Raw genomic sequence first — 22,338 nt, 5'->3', positions numbered from 1 at the left:
CTTATACAAGCAAGCAAACCAAACAACTTTTAAAGTCATATGACATTCTTAATATGTGGCTAATGATTTCTTTTATAGCACTGTTTGTTCTGGTCCTCAAATTTGATTGGCTCACTGCGTTGCGAATTTGCTTTTAGAAATTGTTTGGTCACATGCAGCGAAATTCCGCTGGTGAAAAGGGTGCGACTAGATATGAAGAGTGTGTGATGCACTTTCAAAAAAATAAAAAAAAATTGATAAAATTTATCAAATTTTATATTTTGAATCAGCGCCTTTATTAAAGGGGTCATATTATGCTGCTAAAAAGAACATTATTTCGTGTATTTGGTGTAATGAAATGTGTTTATGCGGTTTAAAGTAAAAAAAACACATTATTTTCCACATACTGTACATTATTGTTTCTCCTCTATGCCCCGCCTTTCTGAAACGTGATGCACCAAGAGCTTGTAACACTCCAAAGAGAAAGGAAAAATTGAAATCGCATCATATGACCCCTTTAAGTTTAGAGAAACAAGAGTGAGCTTGTTACTAGTTCTCTTTCATTGTGAATATTTATGAAGCCCCGCCCACATAAAGGCCACATTATACAACTTCTATTGGTCAATGATGCGGATTCGTTCACCAAACTTGAACCCCACAAATTTATGGAGGGGAATTCATTTCTCGGCCACCATCAGGCAAAATTTCATCATCGCACGGATGATTTCTGAGCTATTTTGTCTGTATTCTCTCTCGTGAATGGAAGCTTGTGTTATTTTTTAATGTATGTATGTACTGTATTTAGCATGCATATGTTGTTCCAGTCCGGCTTTCAGCCTTTGCGTTGATTGGTTACACGCAAAGCTCCATATTTTGGCTTCTTTTGCAACTATTTTTGTTGACAGTGCTGATGCAAATCAACTGGTCTGTTCCTGTCAGAATTGTAACTACCCGATACTCGATCTTAATTACTTGCTTCTTTAACTGTTGTGTAAAAGCAATATCATACTTGTAAAATGTGCTGTTAGTCTGAATATCATTAGAATAATCCGTCCCATCCATCGAGAACATTACAAACTGTTCATTATATATTCTAAAAACTACCCCACTTTAAAAGATATTGATTCCTCTGAACAATCGATGCAGCTGTAGTACTACAGAATGTAATAGATCACAAAGAAGCCTGTCTTTTGTTGAAATGGAGAATTAGAAATGGTTTGATTTCATTCCGATTAGAGTATGAACAAAAGTCCATTGTGAAACCTGCAAATTCCTGTTGACCTTTTAGTTACAGTAAGGAAAAGTGCTCTAGAAATCTTTAGGGGCTGTTATTGTTATGAGGCACTGAACTTTGTGCATGTTTAATACAACATTATTTTCCATTCAGGGTCAGTGAAGTACCTCAACAAGGTACAACAAGTACTGTTTCTGAAGCAATAGCAAATGAGTTCTTAATGGATGGCCAAGCAAAATCAGTACAAAATAACCAGATCCACACTTTAATCTGAGCTGGCAGTAGGACCTACAGTAAAGAACTGTGAAGACAAAAGGAATTTTGAATGCTTTGCTTGCTATTTATTATGATACATAAATAATATATTTCTAGTCAGGGGTGCAACAGGCACAAGAGATTTCACTCTGGGCCCCATCTGGTTCTGTGAATTACAGTGAATATAATGTGAAGACTGAAATATTTGTTTACTTGTTTATAAGTGCATACATTTGAAAAAATGTGTTGTTTTTAGCAGGGCCTGAAATTCATGTCTGAAGGTATATAGTATGTATATGTATATAAACACGCTGTCAGATTAATGCAAACAAGCCCAAGACTGACTGTCTCAGATGGATCTCTAGAGGGAGATGGAGATGTAACAAGTGTACTATAAGCAAGATGCTGACTGTTTGAAGTAAAGCTCTTAAATAAAAGCCTCTGATTATAGACACAGCATTTTTATTGCTGCTGCTTTTCTTTCAAATGTGCTGTTTAGAGAGAAAGAAATGCACTGATTTAAATGCACTAGTTGTGGAATTAGACTCTGAGAGAAATATCAGATAAATATAAATATAGGTGTTACATTTATTTATTAATTTATTGCACCTCTGTATGTAGTTGCTCTTATTTGAAAAATGTTGCACATTTTTCTCTGCACTTAATTAATGGTAATTAGAAATAAGCATTCCCATCTGTATTGACTTCATGGCAGATTCATGAAAATGAAACAATGTTTTAATAGCATTATGCCAATACTACAATTAAGATTTGAAAGCTATTGCAAAGCTTTAGAGAGTCCTGGAAACATTCCCTCATGCACTCATATTGTTCACAAATGCAGTCATACTACAAAAGAATGGCATAACAATCTCTTCCCTCTCAAATTAAATTATCCTCAGTAACTGGATTGGCATTGTAGTTTGGTCCAATACTTTCCACAGAGTCCTTTTTAAAATCTTTGAATCATCTGTGAGAGTAAAAGGTCTCACTGCTGGCCAGTATTTTTGCACAAAAAAAACTCTTGTTTTTTTCCATCGATCAAGATTGTCCAATTAGGCCCAAATGCAGATATTTCTTTTACAGGCGGTTTTCTCATTAAACGTTACTTGTACCGCTGCGTGAACCTCCAAATAAAACAAATTGTAGAGATCAGTTGCAAAAAACTGGAGTGACCAGGTGTCTGTGCTGCTATATTCTTAATAGGTCTGCTGTTGATACAAAGACACTCTGGATGCAGACACGCAATCTCTTTAGAGGAATAGTTCACACAAAACTGAAAATTTGCTGAAAATGTACTCACCCTCAGGTCATCCAAGAAGTAGATGAGTTTGTTTCTTCATCAGAACAGATTTGGAGAAATGTAGCATTACATCACTTGCTCACCAATGGATCCTCTGCAGTGAATGGGTGCCGTCAGAATGAGAGTCCAAACAGCTGCTAAAAAAACGTTTTAAGCTTAAATCATTGCTTCTGGCCAAAATCCATAATCCATTATAACGCTTCCTCCAGTGAAAAAGTACATCCTGTGTTGTCCTCTCACATCAAATATATTTGTTTAGAACTGTTTTGGACTCTTTTCACTTGTAAACTATGCTTGATTTGTGCATATTTCTCTCCTGATTCAGACAAGACAACTTTTTCACTGGAGAAAACAATAGTATGGATATTGTTTTTATATTTTAACTGGAAACAATGTATTGAATATAAATGTCTTAATGGTGAATTTGTTTCTTACAAACACACAGCTTTTCACTGAATTGATCCTGAGACTGCTTCGTCGAGGTAGTTGAGAATGCGAATGCTGTGTTCTCTCGGGAACAAGGGGTACCTCCGTAACTTACGCGAAGACACGGGGCAACAGGGACAGCCCGGAGGGCAGGAGCAGAACGATGTGATCGCTCGGCTCCGAAGCAAAAAGCTGAATATGCGCTGCATCTGCTGCCTACTTATACTCACGCTGTGATCAGCGGCAGCTGGATGCAATAATCGCATGCCAATGTGCATTGGCTCGTTTAGTTTACACTCGAAGTAGATTGGCCTCTCTAAGCGAGATCCCAATTTCGTCGGTCATCCGACGTGACGTCGAGAGTGACCGACTGAAAGGGAATGCTACATTTCTCCAAATCTGTTCTGACGAACAAACAAACTCATCTACATTTTCTATGGCCTGAGGGTGAGTACATTTTCAGCAAATTTTCATGTTTGGGTGAACTATTCCTTTAATTGTGTATTTAAAGACTAACTGCTAAATCTTTCCTTCTCTCATATTTTATGTCACACTTTCCCTTACAGATTTAGGACACTGTGACGTTGATGCTATTCTGCAAGGCATGCTTTTCCTGGGCTGGCCCCTGTACAGCTGTCTCCTCAGTTTAGCAATACTAGCCATTATTAGAATTATCTCATCTAGCCCCCCTGTACTTTAACACATGATCATGACCGCTGTTGACGAGACTGTAATTGGCCCAATGTGCCGTGTCTGAATGGCTTTGGTCACACTCGCCATCTGAAGCCACTGCATCTTTCTGCATCTCAAAGCAGCAGTTATAAAATCCTCCTTTGATGTTAGGATGTTTTTCTGGGATGGCTTTTCTGCCACAATAAGCGGCGGTATCGTTTGGAGGGGGCTGTGAGCCCCAAAGAAAGGCTTGGCAATAAATCAAGTTATAATTGAATTTATATGGAGATCCATGGAATAAAGCGAGCAGGAAATGCAATTTGCTGCCTCTCAGATCTCTGAATAAACATTGCTGGGTTAGTGTAGGACATGAGGAGCCCCCTCACTGAGAGTCAATCTGGTGGGTCGCAACCCAAAAATGGCTCGCAGATCTGTTGTTTTGCTGGTTTGAGACACAGTTTGGTGTAGAAAAAATTTTCACTCAGAATTTGTAAGTACATTTCACTATTCATTACAAAGAAACAAGAGTAACATGTTGAATTAAACTTGAAATTTTGAAGTAGAAAGACTTTTTGCAATTATGTGCAATGAATTATTGACCGCCAAGATGAAACTTTTAGAAATCAAAATGGCAAATTTTTGTTTGATTTTGAGGACATTTTTGTTTAGGTTTACCTTGTAAAATCTGGATTCTGCATTAAATCCATTAAAGAACCAAGGTATATAGACAGCTATACTAATTAAACTCCAATGAGCAGAAATAGGGAAATGTGTTTCTTTTTAAAGAGAGCTGTTTACAATAATTAACTGTGAATGACTGTATTTGCCTTCTATTCAACTAGCTTTGGTTGTAATTACACATTTTAAGTGCTAAAGTTAATTGTCCATGGCTTTTACAGTTATTTTATTCTCGCTGATTGCTGAACTGCAGGGTCTGGCTTTTAAAATGGATGATTCTTTCCTCATCTCCCTTGGGTTTTCATGTCGGTTAAAAAGTGAAAATTTTTGGCAACTGCACTGAATTTCTTTTTTTCAGGACAGAGTGCTGCGTGACTTCATCTATGTTACTTTGCCTTGAGAGGTGCATTTGCTTAGTCTCTAACTGACAGGGGTGCTATGGAAAAGGAACAGACCGTCTGTCTCCCCATTACCAGCCTGTGGCCAGAGACAGATTGTTATTCACACACACAAACCTCTGCCTGCAAATAGTGCAGCGGGCAGTGATGCAGAAGCCTTCAGGAATGGGAGTTAATGGTCTTTTCTGTGTGTGTCTCTCTCATTTGGTTATTCAATCCTTTCATTCTGCATGCTTTACTGCAAGAGGGCTGTGAAAGGAAAAAACACACTCGGTACGGCTCTGCTTCTACACAGCTGAGAAAATGATTTTTAGACTTTTTTGTATCACTGTAAAAAGTATTTTTACTGTATTCTTTGCTCAAATGGTTCTGTGAAATCAGTGCTGGCTAGGTCTTTTCTGTCATAACATTATATTACTGTGTTCAGTTTGAAGTTAGGTTTCCTTTTGACTGAGAACTTGGACTTTATTGAATTATATTTATTTTCTTCTAGTTTAGAAACATATAGTTGGTTACTCTATGTGTTATATGGATTAGAAAGCTAAACTCAGGCCATAGAAGATGTAGATGAGCTTGTTTCTTCATCAGAACAGATTTGGAGAAATGTAGCATTACATCGCTTGCTCACCAATGGATCCTCTGCAGTGAATGGGTGCCATCAGAATGAGACTCCAGTCCATCAATTAATCTCTTGTGAAGCGAAAAACTGCATGTTTGTAAGAAACAAATCCATCAAAACGTTTTTATTTTTAAATCGTTGCTAAAATATCAGTCCTCTATTCATAATATTGCTTCCTCCAGTAAAAAAGTCATCTAGTCTGAATCAGGAGAGAAATATGCACAGATCAAACACTGTTTACAAGCAAAAACAGTCCAAATGAACTTTTTCACTGGAGGAAGCATTATATGGATTATGGACTGGTAGTTTGTATTTAGTTTGTTGTTATGTGTTTCTTTTCTCCAGCTTCATTTGCAATACGAAGTCCTCCTCGCTTGTGTTGTGGCAGCCACTGTCCTGACCTTGCACTGCATCACTGGACATGCATAGATTGAATAAGATAGCATCTCTCCAGGCGGAGAGTATCAGATTGTGCCATTGCCATGTTCTACATTAGGTCTTGGTTTTACTCCAGGTTTTAGAGCTTGCAACACAAGTCAAATAATCTGGTTTGAGCTGATCTGGAAGTTACAAGACAAAGTAAAAAAGTAAGTTCATGCTAAGTGCACAGGACATAGTGCTGGTTGATGTATTCACAGTGTATTTGCAATAATGGCGAAAATAATGACAAAATTAAGCAACATGAATTTAATTCTCCACCAATGCCATTTGGTGTGATTAGGATACACTCAGCTGTGAACAATTCAGATGTTAGATGGTGTCACAAACATATTGTTTCAGTCTGACACACCTGGACTCATTCTGTATAAAGCCAAGTGTCTCTTGGGAATTACACTGATTTTATTTAATTATTTACCCTTAGAAAACTACATTTGAACAGATTTACCAGTAGAATGATATTCAAATGATTGCTGTAAATCTCTCATTTTCTGAAATGATTTAGATATTTGACAAATTCAACAAATCAATGGACAGACACTGCATGATTGCACTGATATCCTAAGATAAGAACCATCCTTTCAAAGATGGCTTTCATCTCCTCTGTCTCTGTCCTGTTCAAGGACAAAGGCTTGGGAAGGCGGGGGAGGGGAGACAATGGAGATATAAGATGAGCTGGACCACTGACATGTGCGCACCATCAGCTTGTAACATATGCATCAATCAACGATAACATTTTTTGTGTCAGTAATATATGGGTCAAAGACATTAAGATCAAAAGAAATGTACAAAAGGGATTTTATGTCCATAGAATGCACATTAAATGTAAGTAAAGTGTCTACTTTTAAGGTTTCAAATAACTTTTTAGAGAATAAAATGTCAAAATTTGGTTCAAATAATGTTACATTGTCATTCAGTGTAACACAATATTTATGTGAAAATTCAAACAACATGCTTATTCTGACATGTACATATTAAAATATATAAAAGAATAAGGGGGCATATTCAAACAACATGCTTATTCTGACTTGTACATATTAAAATATATAAAAGAATAAGGGGGCATATTAAATTTGATTGAGTTTTAAATGAGTAAAAAATTCTTACTGACTAATGGGCAAAACCTAGGATAGTGGCAAATGTAAAAAATTTAAAATTACAACTATTTAGTATTTAGGGTGAAAGTAATTAGTCTTTTAATATGTCATAAATAGATTTTTGTTGTAAATATGCCTGACAAGATTGTTACACTTTTAAAATTTATTTTTGTAAATAAACTTTGTTACGATTGGCTAATCTCCATATAGTGATAATCTAGTCAGTTTTTCCCCTCCTGTTTTTTAAAGGAATGAATACTTTTATTCAGCAAGGATGCATTAAATTGATCAAAAGTGACAAAAAAGACATTTATAATGTTTCAAAATATTTTTATTTCAAATAAATGCTCTTTCTATATGTCAAAGAATCCTGAAAAACCTGTTGTGGTTTCCACATAAATATGAAGCAGCACTGTTTTCTACATTGATAGTATTAAGAAATGTTTCATGAGCAGCAAATCGACGCTGAAAATTCAGCTTTGCATCACAGGAATAAATTACATTTTATAATATATTCAAACAGTGATTTTACAGTGTATTAATATTTTAGAATATTACTGTTTTTACTGTATTTTTGATCAAATAAGTGCAGACTTGGTGAGCATAAGAGACTTCTAAAAAAAAACTTACCAAATCTTACCAACCCAAGCTTTTGAATGGTCATGTACATGCTCAGAAAAACTTTATAAAATGTAAAAAATAATAAATAATATATATTATAATAAAAATCATAAACAGTATACTTAATTTGAGTCAGTGCTCTGACACTGAGGCAACTGGTTATGTCATATCTCAGCCAGATAACTAGATTTTAGTGCTCTTCCACCTCCAAAATCCCAATTGAACCCCTGCCTAACTCCTCATCAACCTCCGCACTGCTGCAGGTGATGGGAGATGATGAAGACAGGTCTGTGAAGAGCCCACAGCTCCACAGCCCTGAGCTTCATGCTGGATGATGCAATTCTTCTAGACATTAATGGCTAGTAAGCAGACAGTCTGTGTGCTTTCTCTTCCAGCTGAACTGCTGACTGAACAGAGGAGAGTCTCTGGCTATAGCCTCGGTAAACACAGACAGCCTTTTGCATTGAACGCTCTAATGAAACAACGTCAGCACAGATATTCTTGGAGCAGGGTACACCTCACAACTGAAATCCCATCTCTGTTCCACTTCTCTTACCTAGATTGCTTCAGGGATAGATCTAACCTGAAAAGCGAGTCATCATTAGATTGAAGCTCTAGAGTTTCTCTCTTTATCACTGAGAGGAACAATTGCTCAGGCCTGGAGACTGGCATGGGGGCCTGGTACACACATTGAATTGTGCATTAGGAACAAAGCTTTACACTTGACATTTGTAACACTGCACCACTTCAGTTAACCCATGTCCTGATCCTTGATGACATGCCCACTAGTCAGACCAATGAGTCCTTCATGTCAAGTGTGTTTTTTAGTGGTGACCGGTAAGTCATTTTAAAGCAGGATAATAGTTAAAAATAGTTTGTTATTTATATACTGTATATTTGTTTATTTACATATACAAGTAAATTATATCTAAAATAAAAGTTCTTCAGCTCATCTGATTATTTTTCTTTTTTTTTTCTTTTATGGATGCAACTCAAAAGATGGAATAAAATATTATTATGTAACGAGTTAAAACCGTGAAATTAACATTATAAAACGTATAGTTCAGTCATGACAACTCTTGGGATAGATTGCAAAATCTTTATTAATGTAAATAGAATGTGCGTATGTTTGGTCTTGACAGACTAGATCTGCTAAGCGATAGCATACGTATGTGAAATCACCCTGTAGCAGATCTACACAGGTGGAGCTGGGGAGGTGGAGGGTTTCTGAAGCACACAGTACTGCTACAGCAAGCACTAGCTGAGTATTTGAATGTTGAGCAGCAAGCTTATTGGCTGCTGATGTGAAAAGAAACCAATTAGCTGCGCCATGTGAATAATGATGTGATTATATTGGATTGAGTTAGAACTTATCGTGCTATGCTGCTGCTGCTGCAGAACAAGTAGACTTGCTTCTGCTAGATGCTCGAATCATAAAATTAAAAGGAAACATGCTGCTGCTGCTAGAGAGAGGAAGATCACCGTAGCAGATCTAGGCAGGAGAGGTGCTGGAGGGGCGGTGGACACGCATAGCGTGCAGACACAGTATTCTGGTTATAAAGGTAAACGGTACTGAGTATGTGAATCCGATTGGCTGAGAACATTGAATTGAATGAACCAATTAGAATGCAAGTAGACTTTCATGGCTGAGCTACTCATATTCAAAAGCAAATGAGGTTATATAACCTCAATTTTTATAATTGAGGTTATAAAAAAAATCATACCGCCAATTCCTACAGCCTTTTAATCTGGATTTATGAACTTATTCTCTTTCTGACAATAGGTAGAGCAAAATCATCCATAAGTCACTTGAACCCGAATATAATTATGTCTGTGAGGCTATTTGTAAAAGTAAGCTCTGTGAGACATGAAAGTTTCTTTAAAGTAAATAAGTCATTATGAATCACTTCTACCTGTTATGACAAATAATAAAATTAAAGACACATTAAAGTCATCTGGACTTCAAATGGACCTTATTTACTTTCCTAATGCTTTTTCTCGGTCATATTGTGGATGATTCATCACTACACATTATTTCACAGGAAAAAAAAATGCGTGTCATCTTAATCTTCAATCAAAATTTTATAACTTTCACCTGAAACCGCTTTTGTTGCGTCACTTAAGCTGTGCAGGCTTTTGGATAGTTGTTAAAAAAGCTATTATATATAAATTAAGTCATTGGGGGTGTCCCATTTCACATACTTGTGCAGTATTTTGTCATTTTGTAGTATAAATACTGAGAGTAGTCTGAGTTCGACACTTCACACACTCAACTGTCCCAGCTTTCCTTAGACCCCAGTGCTGGATGACAAAATTATTTTATAAAATTCATACACTAGACAGTTGAGTACACAGTGCATATATTGGTGCATAGTGTATAATATGTAATTCGGGACACAGCTATTGTTTTAGCAAACTTACATACGGTCTTGCTTAGTTTGGACTTTCCACCATCCAGTTAATTCCCATCCTACATTTTGTCGTTTTGAAGATCCAGTCTCAGATGAAAATGTCACATTACTGCAGTAAAATGGATTGAGAATACCAATTCACATCGACTTTACCGTCACCTCGCACTTCTGTGGATCAATTGGTAGTAAATGTTGTATTTTAATGATGGGGGAATTAAATCGTCTTTGATTTTGGCAGATCCGTGTGAGGAGAGCATCAATGAAAGGAAGAGATCAGCACATAAATGCTGATGTACACATGTACCTGCGATGGATATGACACCTTCTCAACTAGGAATTTAACAGGTTGCTAAGCAACAAGCACGAGCCTCCTTGGAAGGCTTGAATCTAAATTGGTCCGACTGGTCAGTCCTTTTTTATTTATTTATTTTATTTACATTTCTTATTTTTGATGACAAGGTCACAGGTAGGAACACCAACAGAGAAAAAACATGTTGGAGCTTCATAAATGAAACATGAGCAAACCTCCCTCGCCGTCCAATCTACCTCAAACTATTTATGGGGACACACTCGCTCAGTTTTCCCTCAAGCATGAAAGAGCAGCAGCGGCACCTGAGGACTACCGAGTGTGTTTTCCAATGCAATGAAGATCTCAGGCATTCAGAGGGTGAAAGCTTGAGGATCAGACCTCACTGCCTTTGTAATTTCACTCCTGAAGCATCAAGCCTCGTGCTAAATGAAAACTCATTGTTGAAGTGTCACTCGCTTTTTCCACATTGTGATCGTACAGATGGGAACTATATCTAGGATTTATTCAAATGCGCTCAGATTGGGAATAAAAGAAATGCTGGAACCAAATGATTTTCATGACATTGGGTTTCATTAACCATTCTTGAACATCTTCCTTCGTCTCTACAAGTAAAATTCTCTGACAGTGTTCACTTTTGCCACTACCGAAGCTACAGCACCACAGCAAAAGAAACTGTGTCAGCCCAGTTGTGAGCTTGTGCCTGAATTGAATGTGACTAGAGAGAAAGAATGGGTGCACTGAAATAATAAAAGACAATAAACAGACAACACATCTTTCTATTGCACTGTCCCTGCTGCCTGCACACAACAACAAACGCAGAGAGAGACCATTGTGCACCATTTTGTGAATAAATTGCTCTAATGAGGCATTTTTTTAAATAAACTGGTCAAAGAGACTCACAAAGACTTAATGCTACCAAAAAGTAATATTGTTTTTGTTTAGTGTATATGTCAAGTATAGTATTTTTGTACAAACTGCTGCTGTATTGTGTTCCATTTACACTACCATTCAAAATTCTGGGGTCTGTAAGGTTTTTAAAAAGTCTCTTATGATCTCCAAGGCTGCATTTATTTGATAAAAAATGGAGTAAAAACAGGAATATTGTGAAATATTATTACAATTTTAAATAACTGTTGTCGATTTGAATATATTTTAAAATGTAATTAATTCCTGTGATGCAAAGCTGAATTTTAAGCATCATTACTCCAGTCTTCAGTGTTACATTATCCTTCATAAATCATTCTAATATGCTGATTTGCTGCTCAAGAAACATTTATTATTATTATTAATGCTTACAGTTGTACTGCTTAATATTTTGGGGAAACCATGATACTTTTTTCATGATTCTTTGATGAATAGAATGTTCAAAAGAATAGCATTTATGTAAAACAGAAATATTTAACATTATAAATGTTAAATTATAAATGCCTTTACTGTCACTTTTGATCATTATAATGTATTTATTTGTAAAAGTATTAATTTCTTTAAAAAAATCAAACTTTTAAATGACAGTGCACATCCTGCAAATAAATAAATAAATACAAATCAAGAACCAAATGTCATAAAAATAGTTCCTGATTCCCAGCACTACTACTGTGATTTTCAAGGAAATAGCGAATAAAATAAATTCCATGCAAATAACAGCATTTCTCCATTTATTGGTGCGAGGCGTCACACACTATAAAGACCCAAAGTGCTTAGATAAAGATTTTCTCTCATTGGCCAATGGTGTTTCCCCACGAACGTTTCATCAACCATTGAATATCAGCCAAAAATAGAGCCTACAAAAATATGTGTAACATTATCCCACTCCCTCTCAAGGCAGTTTACAGTCACCATTTGAAATGTGTACCCAGCAGTGTGTACCCAGAAATCCCTCTCTCTATCACTCTCTCTCCACTGCAAACACACATTCACACTCTCACGCTACTGACCCGCACACACAATCCTAGGCGTGAGCGTAATGCACAACGTCAAGGTAGAGATTGTTTTCTACTCATTCGGCGGGTAATATATGCTGTATGGTGATATCCCTAAGAAAGGATGGTTTAAATTTTAATGACTTTTGCAAGAGGTGGTTATTTAATTGGAAACACTTGGGTGCACAGGCTAGAACCTATAATCCTCTTTATTGGATGGCGTCTTGTTGTATTCTCATGGGACGTCCACCTCCATAACGCTGCTGCATGCTCGGAATGGTGATGGGGGGTTGTCTGAGGAATTTCTTTGTTCGGTATATCCATACTGTTCATAAAAATAGGTAATAGATATAAAAGGTAAATAGATAACAAAGAAGCAACCAAGCGCATCTTCAAAGCTGTCTTTGAATTCTGAATGAATTCTGCTCTACTTATACTGGGTTTAGCACTCTGGAGATACAAAAATCAATAGCACCTCCAGAGTCTGTGAAAGAAATTAGGCCAGATTTCCTGGATTGGAGACATACATAGAATGTAGTTGTGCTAATGTTTCGACCTATCTGGTCATTACGGTGAACAATGCATGATTTGTATTCTCTCTTTAGAAATGCTGCATGGACTTTGACAAGCACGTAAAACCACTCCATTTGTTTTTGTTTTGAAGTTAATGTTACATTGAAAAGCTGGAGCACTCGGATAATGCAGTAAACCTTACCTTTAGATGGTTATACACCTCTGGAACAAATGCTGTACTTAGCAGGCTTCCAGATCTCTGAACTCACTCAAGTAAGGACTGGTGAAATTGTTGGCAATTTACTCAAAACATACTGTGACAAAGAAACCTCCATTGATCAGACCAGGTAACGTCTCGGTTACGTATGGTAACCCTCGTTCCCTGAAGGAGGGAACGGAGACGTCACGTCGGATGACCGACGAATTGGGATCTCGCTTAGAGAGACCAATCTACGTCGAGTGTAAACTAAACGAGCCAATGCACATTGGCATGCGATTATTGCATCCAGCTGCTGCTGATCACAGCGTGAGTATAAGTAGGCAGCAGATGCAGCGCATATTCAGGTTTTCGCTGAGGAGCCGAGCCGGTGACGGCGGAAAAAAAGGAAACAAAAGATTCTCCGCCCGGCCCTCCTCCGGGGGAGGGAGTGGTGCATTCACCATCTCCCGAAGAGCAACTGCCTCCATCTCTGGGTCGCCCATCTCAGGGCCTCTTGCTCTTTCGCTTACCACCAGGTCTGGCGGGGGCCTGGACGGGCGGGGCGGCTGCCCTGCGACCGGCTCCTCGGCGCAGTTTTGCTGGAGGCTGCTGCGAACGCTACGCGGGAGCGTGGGTGGCGGCCAGGGGCCACCCTCGGCGACGAGCGGGCTGAGGCGCTGCCACCGGCGGCCGGCTGGAAGCAGCAGCTGCACGGCGGGGCAGGATGTACCTGATGGCTTAGTCTGCTTTTGGGCAGTGGAGAACTCCCAATTCGTCAGTCATCCGACGTGACGTCGGGAGTGACCGACTGAAAGGGAACCTGAATTCATGTGACTTCTTTATATTGATCAACAAACTCTGAAACTGAAGCTTCTGAAAGCTGTTTGAATCTGGGTTGCATCTACTCTGAGGTTACTTGTACAGCTGAACTACGATCTCTCTGAAAGCACTGAAAGGAATCCAAGTATGATTGCATGAGCTGAAATGATTACAGGAAGACATGTCCATAAACATAATCAGAAAATGTATATGTTGTTTATCTTGGCATAGGTACACACTTGTTATTGGCTGGGTAGACAGATTGATTAGTTATAGATTGGAAGCAGCCAATTTCCATGCAAAATATGTCATCTGCAATTGGCTGATGTTCCTTCCATTTGGCCAATATCTATCTGAGGGGATCTATGATACCAAATATTCAAGCCAACATTTTGCTGTGTGCCTTGGAACAAAAACATGCCCATCTGGCTTTTTTTCTTCTTCTTTTTTTTTTAAATCGGATCAGGCTAATGCTATTTTCAGTGTTTGTAAAACATGTTTGTGGGTAAAGCAACACAAAGGCTTTCAATACAGCTAATGTGAGTATGAAAAAGAAGCATTAGCCATAAAGGTAAAGTTTAACACAGCTGGCAGTGTAAATAGTCTAAGCTTCTTTTGTTTCTTAGGTTTGAAAGCAATAAACATTGTCCTCACTTACCTCACAAAATGTTGATATGCCTGTTGAACGTAGAGTAATTTCTGTTAATTGTAATTTAATTGTAAAAATAATGTCTGTTTTTAAACATGTTTCCCAAACACTCCTCCCATCTGCCATTGGTCATACAAACATATACCCCCCACAAAACTCACGCCATTGTTGTCATACTAGGGTGCGTTTCACATACAATGAATGTCAGATTAGTGCTGCAAATAACAAACATGGCATCTGAAGTCTACTTCACTGTTTTTGTTCTCTATTTTTTGCTTTAATTTCAGATGTTTGATTCTATCACGGGTTTCCCCAGGGTACTAGAGCACATTTGCACATGCACACTCTCAAAAACATCACTTTCATTCTCTTGACATTGTAAAAGATGTAGAATAAAATTTGTATATGTATGGAATGAAAGATATAAATGGTACAACCCAGGCTTATTGGAAAACTGTGCCTGTGGCAAAATTATATTATGTTGCTTCTTGCACGCTTCATTTTTAAAAGTTAAAAGACACTTTAAAAGTTAAATGTCAAATGAGTGGCGCATTCAGATTTATCAGAAATATATCAGCATGAATCTGGCAATGTTTGGTTGGTTGTTGTGCGTATTGTGGCAGTTCAGAAATAACATGTACGGGGAGTGGCACTAAAAGGTTAATGCATTTGAAAAAAATAACACTACCTACACTAAACCCTACAAAACAAAAACAAAAGCAAACGTGAGATAAAAGTGCGTTTGCTAAGGGATCCATGGCATTTTAGCTTGTGTCTACAAGTCTTTGAGCAATGCTGTAACAGGTGTGCTACCGAGCTACATCAGAAAAGCCATATATATGGATGTAAATGTCAAATCATACACAATGATAAAGTGCTTTGAGGTCATAAAATAGTATTATGCAAGGAATTGTGCAACAATAAGTCTTTATTAATAGATACTCTGCCCCTGTAATCATAATTTGTGTGGAAAGGGCTACAAGTTGTTGGTGCTTTAGTATCTCTAGTGTTCATTTCAGCTGGAATCTGCAAAATTCCAAACAAATTTCATATGGTAATTTCTGCTTTTTAAGCTAGGATAGGAATTTTTTTTTAACATAACATATTATGCAGTTCACCTGGGTGACTGATCTGTGTACTGCATTTGGCGAAAGATTAGTAGTGCCGATAGAGCCTTGTTGGCAAACGTTGTTAAGCAGAATAAAGGTAGTGAGCCGTAGGTTCCTGTTAGCTGAAGGTGATTGATCATGACAAAAGCTTCATCCCTGCATCACATCTCTTAGATGCACTCCATCCAGCAGCCTGCGAGAGGAAGTCAGCCCTGCCGCAAGAGGTGCTCATTAGAGGAGGCGTCTCTGTTCATGGACATCATGATGAATGGAGGACACAGCACCTCAGGCTGACGGCTGTTTATCTGTGAACACTTCCTCTGCCCTGAGCCTGCCATCACAAGGCTTGCTATTTCACAAGTCTATTCACTTCACATACTGCACTCGGTGAATCATCTTGTCTGGACTGAAAATGTCCAGATCATTCACCATCACACTGCAAAAAGTGTTTTAGTGACTCAATGATGATTTTTGTAAACTAAAATCTAATACATTTAGCTTTAGGCAGTATTATGTAAAACAATAAGACCTGTTTTCTGCTTTTTCTCCTCATTTTAATCATAAGCCTCACTGAATGTTGTCGGATTTATCCATAAAACATCATTTGAGTGATTTTTTGCTATTTAGCATTGTTTATTTCCATGTCTTTCACTCTCATTCATTTGTGTTTATGAATTTCCATGCAGTCACGACTAAAGAATGCACCTCTCACCCAAAAAGTCCTCCAGCTAATGAGCCGTTCCCTTCAGTCAGAGAGCACCCACTGCTCTCCACCATATGTACAGCCACGCTACACAGTTTTCGCTCATCTAGCCGTGGGTTATCTGACCACGACCGCTCTACCATATGTGGATTTTTGGCAACCATATCCCCACACTCAGTCAACACTTGTTTCTGCTTTAACAGCAGTATTTTCTGATTTTCTTTCCATGACATGCAGAAGTCGTCTGTCCTGCATTTTGCCACTCATCACATTCGTTCTTCCCTATGCTGCACTTTAAAATTTAGCCAAGACGTGCTATACTTTCCACTCCTTTGCAGGGGTGCTGAAAGCAGGTGGGACGCTTTTGGCCCACATCAACTGAATCTGCTGATATTATAATATGTACTTGGGTTGTCTCATATTTAAAGTGCATTACTATAATTCATTTTTAACATTTAAGATTAAAAAAATATTGTATGCTGTGCTAAACTTACAGTACTGAAGCAAATGTCACTTTTGAGTTAACATCCCTTGCGAAAAAGAAGTGTGCTTAACTGTATTGAATGTGCACTTGTAGTCCACTACAAATCTTAATAGTAAATCCTTTAAAAATGCAATTGCAAATAATATAATATTAATGAAATAAAAGTGTACTTAAATAGAGTAGACCTTCATGATACTTAAGTATGTTTAAAAGTGGACTTTATAATTCTGTCAAGTTTTACTTATTATTGTTTTCATCTTTTGTCAATGATTTGTACTTTGAAGTAGAAAAGCGCTATATAAATGTAATGAAGTATTATTATTATTACTATTATTATATTTTAAATGTGCTAAATTGCAACCTCATCATTACAAATGTGTGATGACAAATCTATTTAAATATATAACATGCAAGTTACATTAGAAATGACATTAATGTATATTTTAGTTTACCATAAATGCTTGTCAGTACATTTGGAGGTACTTCAACCATATTTTAAAGAAAGTAAAAGTAATTATGAAATTAAATATTCACGTATTTACATAAAGATGTAATTAACAACTGCTTAAGTGGGTTAAAAAAGCACTCTAAAGTTCAGCAAATGTCATTAAATAGAAATTCAAAGTATAAGAAATTTTCATGCAGTTGGAATTAAGTGTCTGCAAACATTACCTTCAGTTCCCACTTAAGGATATTTGTATATTATTTCCATAATAAGTACTCTTAAAGCTAAAGTGTACATATTTTCCACAAGGGATATTCTGGCTTGAATAAGAATGAAGTAATCATAAATTGATGTTAAATTGTTGACATTGTATTGACATATGGGACATGAACAAATGCTCAACTACAGGTCTGATCTCCACAGGGGCCAGTTGTTCAAAAAGCTTAATCTGGATCAGAATGATCTGGATTTGGAAATCCCATGTCCAGGATCCAGGTAGTCCATCTTACTTTTGTTTTTTCAAAGCAAAATTAGATTGGATCACAATGATCCAGATACACACTTTTTCTATGGAGCCCCTAAAGGGACACGGTGATGAAAAATAAATATGAGATGTAAAAAAAAATGTAGTTAAAAAATGTAGTTTACAAACAGTGATTTAAAAAACACTTTAAATTAAATATAATATTTTTGTGTGATATTGACAGCTGTTTGGGGATTATTTTATGGTACCAAAATCTCTTTTTTACTTTCCTGTAGGCTACTGAAAGGCTGAAGAGGTAGCCTTATGTCTACCTGTCTAATGCCTGTCTCTCTCTCTCTCTACATGTTACTACTACATGTTACAAATGTTGTATTTTTGGGCCAGCTTTAAAGTTTTATTACACTTGTGTTCCTGAAATCTGCTAAGATCAAAAGGTATCCCAATCTTACTAAAAAGTTTTGAACAACACAAACTGACGATTTGATCCAGATCAAAACCAAGATTGGATTTTGTGATCTAATCTGATTTCAGAATCCTTTTTTTTTCTTTTGAACAACCCATTTTCAAAATGTGATCCAATCCGATAGCTGAAATTCGATCAGATTACTTTTGAACAACTGCGCCCAGATCCTGATTACAATACATTGTGTTACATCTCGAGTATGAGGACACCAAGAACTTCTTTCATAACCCCAAAGTGTTCACAAACCCCCACACTCCCATTTAAACTATAAGAAAATATAAGAAAACATAAGGCCATATACAGATGTGTGCACAACAGCAAAAATACTAACAAAATAGCAATTTATCTACATACAGAAGACAGAAATAGACAGAATGATTGCTGCATAAATTGGACAGATTACATTCTGGACATATGCACACAAAAATGAGCCAAAACAAACCATGCAAAAAAATTAATTAATTAATAAAAATACTGCACACAAAAAAAGGAAAAGGCTATTTCTTTTAGTAACGCATTCAACCAGTGGTCGTAATCCTTTTATTTTTGCAATAACCTTCTAATTTCATATTTTTATTGTTGGTAAACTCTAAGCCTCTAATTTGGACAGCTGAATGTCTATTTCTCATTTGGTATGCCAGTAATACAGCAGACAATGGATCTCATCTCTTAATTTACTGTCTTCAGATTAGTGTTGGGCGATCTGCTCCATAGTCATATCTTCCTATCGTCAGCCTGTGAGATCGCCGATACACAATATTATCATGCTAATTTATTTAATTATTTACTTACTTGGTTTCATAGCCGTCGAGTGATCCAACTCCAGTGTAAGACTAAAAGCAGCCTAATGTTAGTGTAATCTATTATACACACTATATATTTTTCGTCAAGTAGCATATGGATGTTATGTCATAAAATAGTTTTAATATGACTGAATTTGTATTTAACATGACAATTTAATAAAAACATTGTAAGTCACTAATTATAATGCTTACATTTCCTCAGCTACAGAAAACGAGCATTTACATCATCAAAGAACACCATCACTGACTTCAGTCTAGCGTGAGTTTTTGCACTTTAAAAAACACTCCCGTTATAATCAGTGAAGCTATCTACACTGTATGATGAATAAATCTCTTATACTCACATCGCACGTACATCTGCACTTTATTATTTATGATGAGAGAATTTGCGAGAGAGCAGGATTCAGTCAGTGAGCGCGCGCACGCAACAACAAAACTCCGGCGTTTCAGCGATGACTCCATTTAAACGCCTCTGATTGGCCATTGCATTCCTAAACTCAACGGAATTGTGTGTGATTAGTTACGTATAATGCGCAACACTGTAAAAACACATAAAAAGAAATATGGAACAAATAAGCCCTAATATTAATTAGATTATAATAATATCCTGATAATAATAATAATAATCGTCTTGATATCGTCAAAGGCATCTGCCACAGGCGACATCTCTTGACTATTGTCGATACACGATACTATCGACTATCGGCACAACCCTACTTCAAATAGAACACACTCTGCTTATAATGTGGTAATAAAATAAAATACTTTATTTTTTTAATAAAATTTTTGATATAAATTTGTGGTCTACAAATAAACACCAAATAACAATTACAATACAAGTCAAATAAATATAAATAATGTAACACTCAAGTCTGTTATTAATTACCAGCTATAAAAAAATAAATAATATGCTCTGCAATTCATGTTAAATCATAATTATTGTTGTATTGTCATATAATTCAACACTGACTGACTTCTTGTAGGCTTGGCACATTGTTTAAGTTTGAACAGGTCTGTCTCAAATGATAAGTCTGACAACTCTGCATTTCCACAGAGGTTTTCTGCTCTGCTGATGTAAATCTGATGTCATGCACTGATGTCTGGATCCCACCCTGCCACACTAGATTACTTGACTGCACCCAAAACCTTCTGTGGCTTTTGCAGGCCTGGTGTTTGTCAGGATGGGTGTGCACTGCTTACAGCTGACCCAGATAGCAGACCACATCTGTGAGAACACAGGCCAAACATGACCAAACTATAGCCACCTGTCCCTGCAGCAGTACGGCTTGCTGAGTGGCAGGATCTCTTCCTTTACACAGATCAATGTTACTCATGGCAGCTGGAGAAATATTGATCATTTCTATTTGAAAGCTTTTCCCTTATGCTCATCAGCATGGCTTGAGTTAACTTAATGTTCCCTTCTGTATTTTATACAGTCCACCATTGTTCTTGAATATAATTTTTTAAAAATATTTATTTATATTATCAAACTCAAATTTTATTTATATTATCATACTCAAAAGACTTCTGCACGCTGATCCTCAGCACGGTTTGCTGGCATCTCTAGCAGGCTGCCAGATCACTGTACTTCTCTGGTTAACCAGCTTTAGAAAGACACATTCAGGCATGTGTTTCCCACACAACAATGTAACTCGCTGATTAACCATCATAGTACAGTGCATCATTTGAGAAAGTAACTAGCTAGTCATGACTGTTTCCCAAAACCGCAGTCACACCACACTGGATCTACAATAGGACTGTTGTTAATGATGCCACGAGCAGGTGGTGGAGTAAGAACTTGTGCTAATGAATCGATTCAAGATCACAGTTAATGTCAGAATATAGTTCATTTACATGAATGAAAGAAAGACGTTCATCACGTTATGCAGAATGTAACTGGTCTTGACGTTATTCCTGTATGTCAGGGGTCTGTTATGTTTTATCTGTTTATCTGTGTAGGTTTTACAATGAGCTGATTTTGCTCTGTTTTCTGTTTCTCTGTTCCTGCTCTTGGTTTGTCTCCTTGGTTACTGATTAATGAGCTTACCCCTGATGTTGATTTCTTTGATTAGTTTGGTCTGTATTTAAACCCTGCATTTTGTTCAGTTCTTGGTCTGTTCTTGTCAGACCTTTATTGGTTGTTCTATTGGCTGACAGTGCATTTAGGAAATGCACCCTTGATTGAATTCCTCAAGAGCTGTCATTATATTTATTGATACTTTATAAAAAAAAACAAAAAACACTTTAGGCAAACTAGTGCACCCTAACTGCAGGAATTGCATATAGAATCCAGCCAATCAGATTTAGAGCTGCTAAATTTCCAATAGTGCTTGCGAGATTTATTTGAAATATGCATTATACAGTCTGCTGTCTGTAGCTGATATGAAAGTCTAGCTGAAGCAGCTGATCTCTGAGATATTGATGAAGCAACTATGAGAGAGAGAGAGAGAGCATCAGGTGTGTGACACCCGCAGCCTCTGATGGCCACCGGAGAGGAGAAGCAATAAAAGTGGATTAGCTGATTGTCACTTCACTCCACATTTTCACCCCCTCCACGCACTAAAATACATTCCTGTAGGAAAAACACATAAGCGTGCAGTTTTGATGAACACAGTAGACTTTGCGGTTTAATGGCATTAAATTATTATCTAACACAGAATTAAGATTAAAAGAAGCTACATCAAAAACCTTCTTGACTGTATTCAACAATTTAAAATAATTTAACAATTTTGATATAATCTGTTGAATTGATGTTCAATTAATTGTAGTAAAACTATTTTATTAAAATAATTTAACAGCCAAAAACATAATGTTTAGTTGTGGTCCACATTTTGCCTGTAACTCTGTTACAGCATCGTCTTTCTATTACAAACATATATATTTAAATTTGAAATCGTTGACAAGCAGGATGGGAAGATTAAAAAAAAATCATTGTAGAGTTGACTGCATTTGTCCAGATAAGTCTTATTTAGAATTATTTATATATTATTATCATATTTATTATTATTATTATTATTATTATTATTATTATTATAGTATTTATTATTATAATTTGTTATTTATTATTGTGAATTCGTTTGTATTTTTATACTTTTAGTTATAGTTTTATTTAGTTTATAGTTTTCATTTTAATTTTAGTTTGTTTTCTTTATTTTGTTATGTGCTTTTGTCATTTTTTCTTATTTGTTTTGTACTATTTCTATTTAGCTTTATTTTTTTATGTCAGTTTTAGTTTTAGTAATTTTAATACTTACATTTATTTTATTTATGTTAGTTTTGCCAAGGCAATATTTCTGTTTTTTTTTTT

The 22,338-nt window shown here is 36.6% G+C and overlaps 1 protein-coding gene across 2 annotated transcripts in view; it reads left to right on the top strand.

Annotated features, from left to right (window-relative positions):
- The window catches only part of LOC107688647 (ecto-NOX disulfide-thiol exchanger 1-like), a 90,119-nt gene that overhangs the window by 945 nt on the left and 66,836 nt on the right, over positions 1–22,338 (top strand). The window lies entirely within an intron of this gene.

Source organism: Sinocyclocheilus anshuiensis, unplaced genomic scaffold (genome assembly GCF_001515605.1).
Source record: "Sinocyclocheilus anshuiensis isolate Anshui unplaced genomic scaffold, SAMN03320099.WGS_v1.1 scaffold834, whole genome shotgun sequence".
NCBI lineage: Eukaryota > Metazoa > Chordata > Actinopteri > Cypriniformes > Cyprinidae > Sinocyclocheilus > Sinocyclocheilus anshuiensis.
This window is presented reverse-complemented; position numbering and strand designations above follow the sequence as displayed.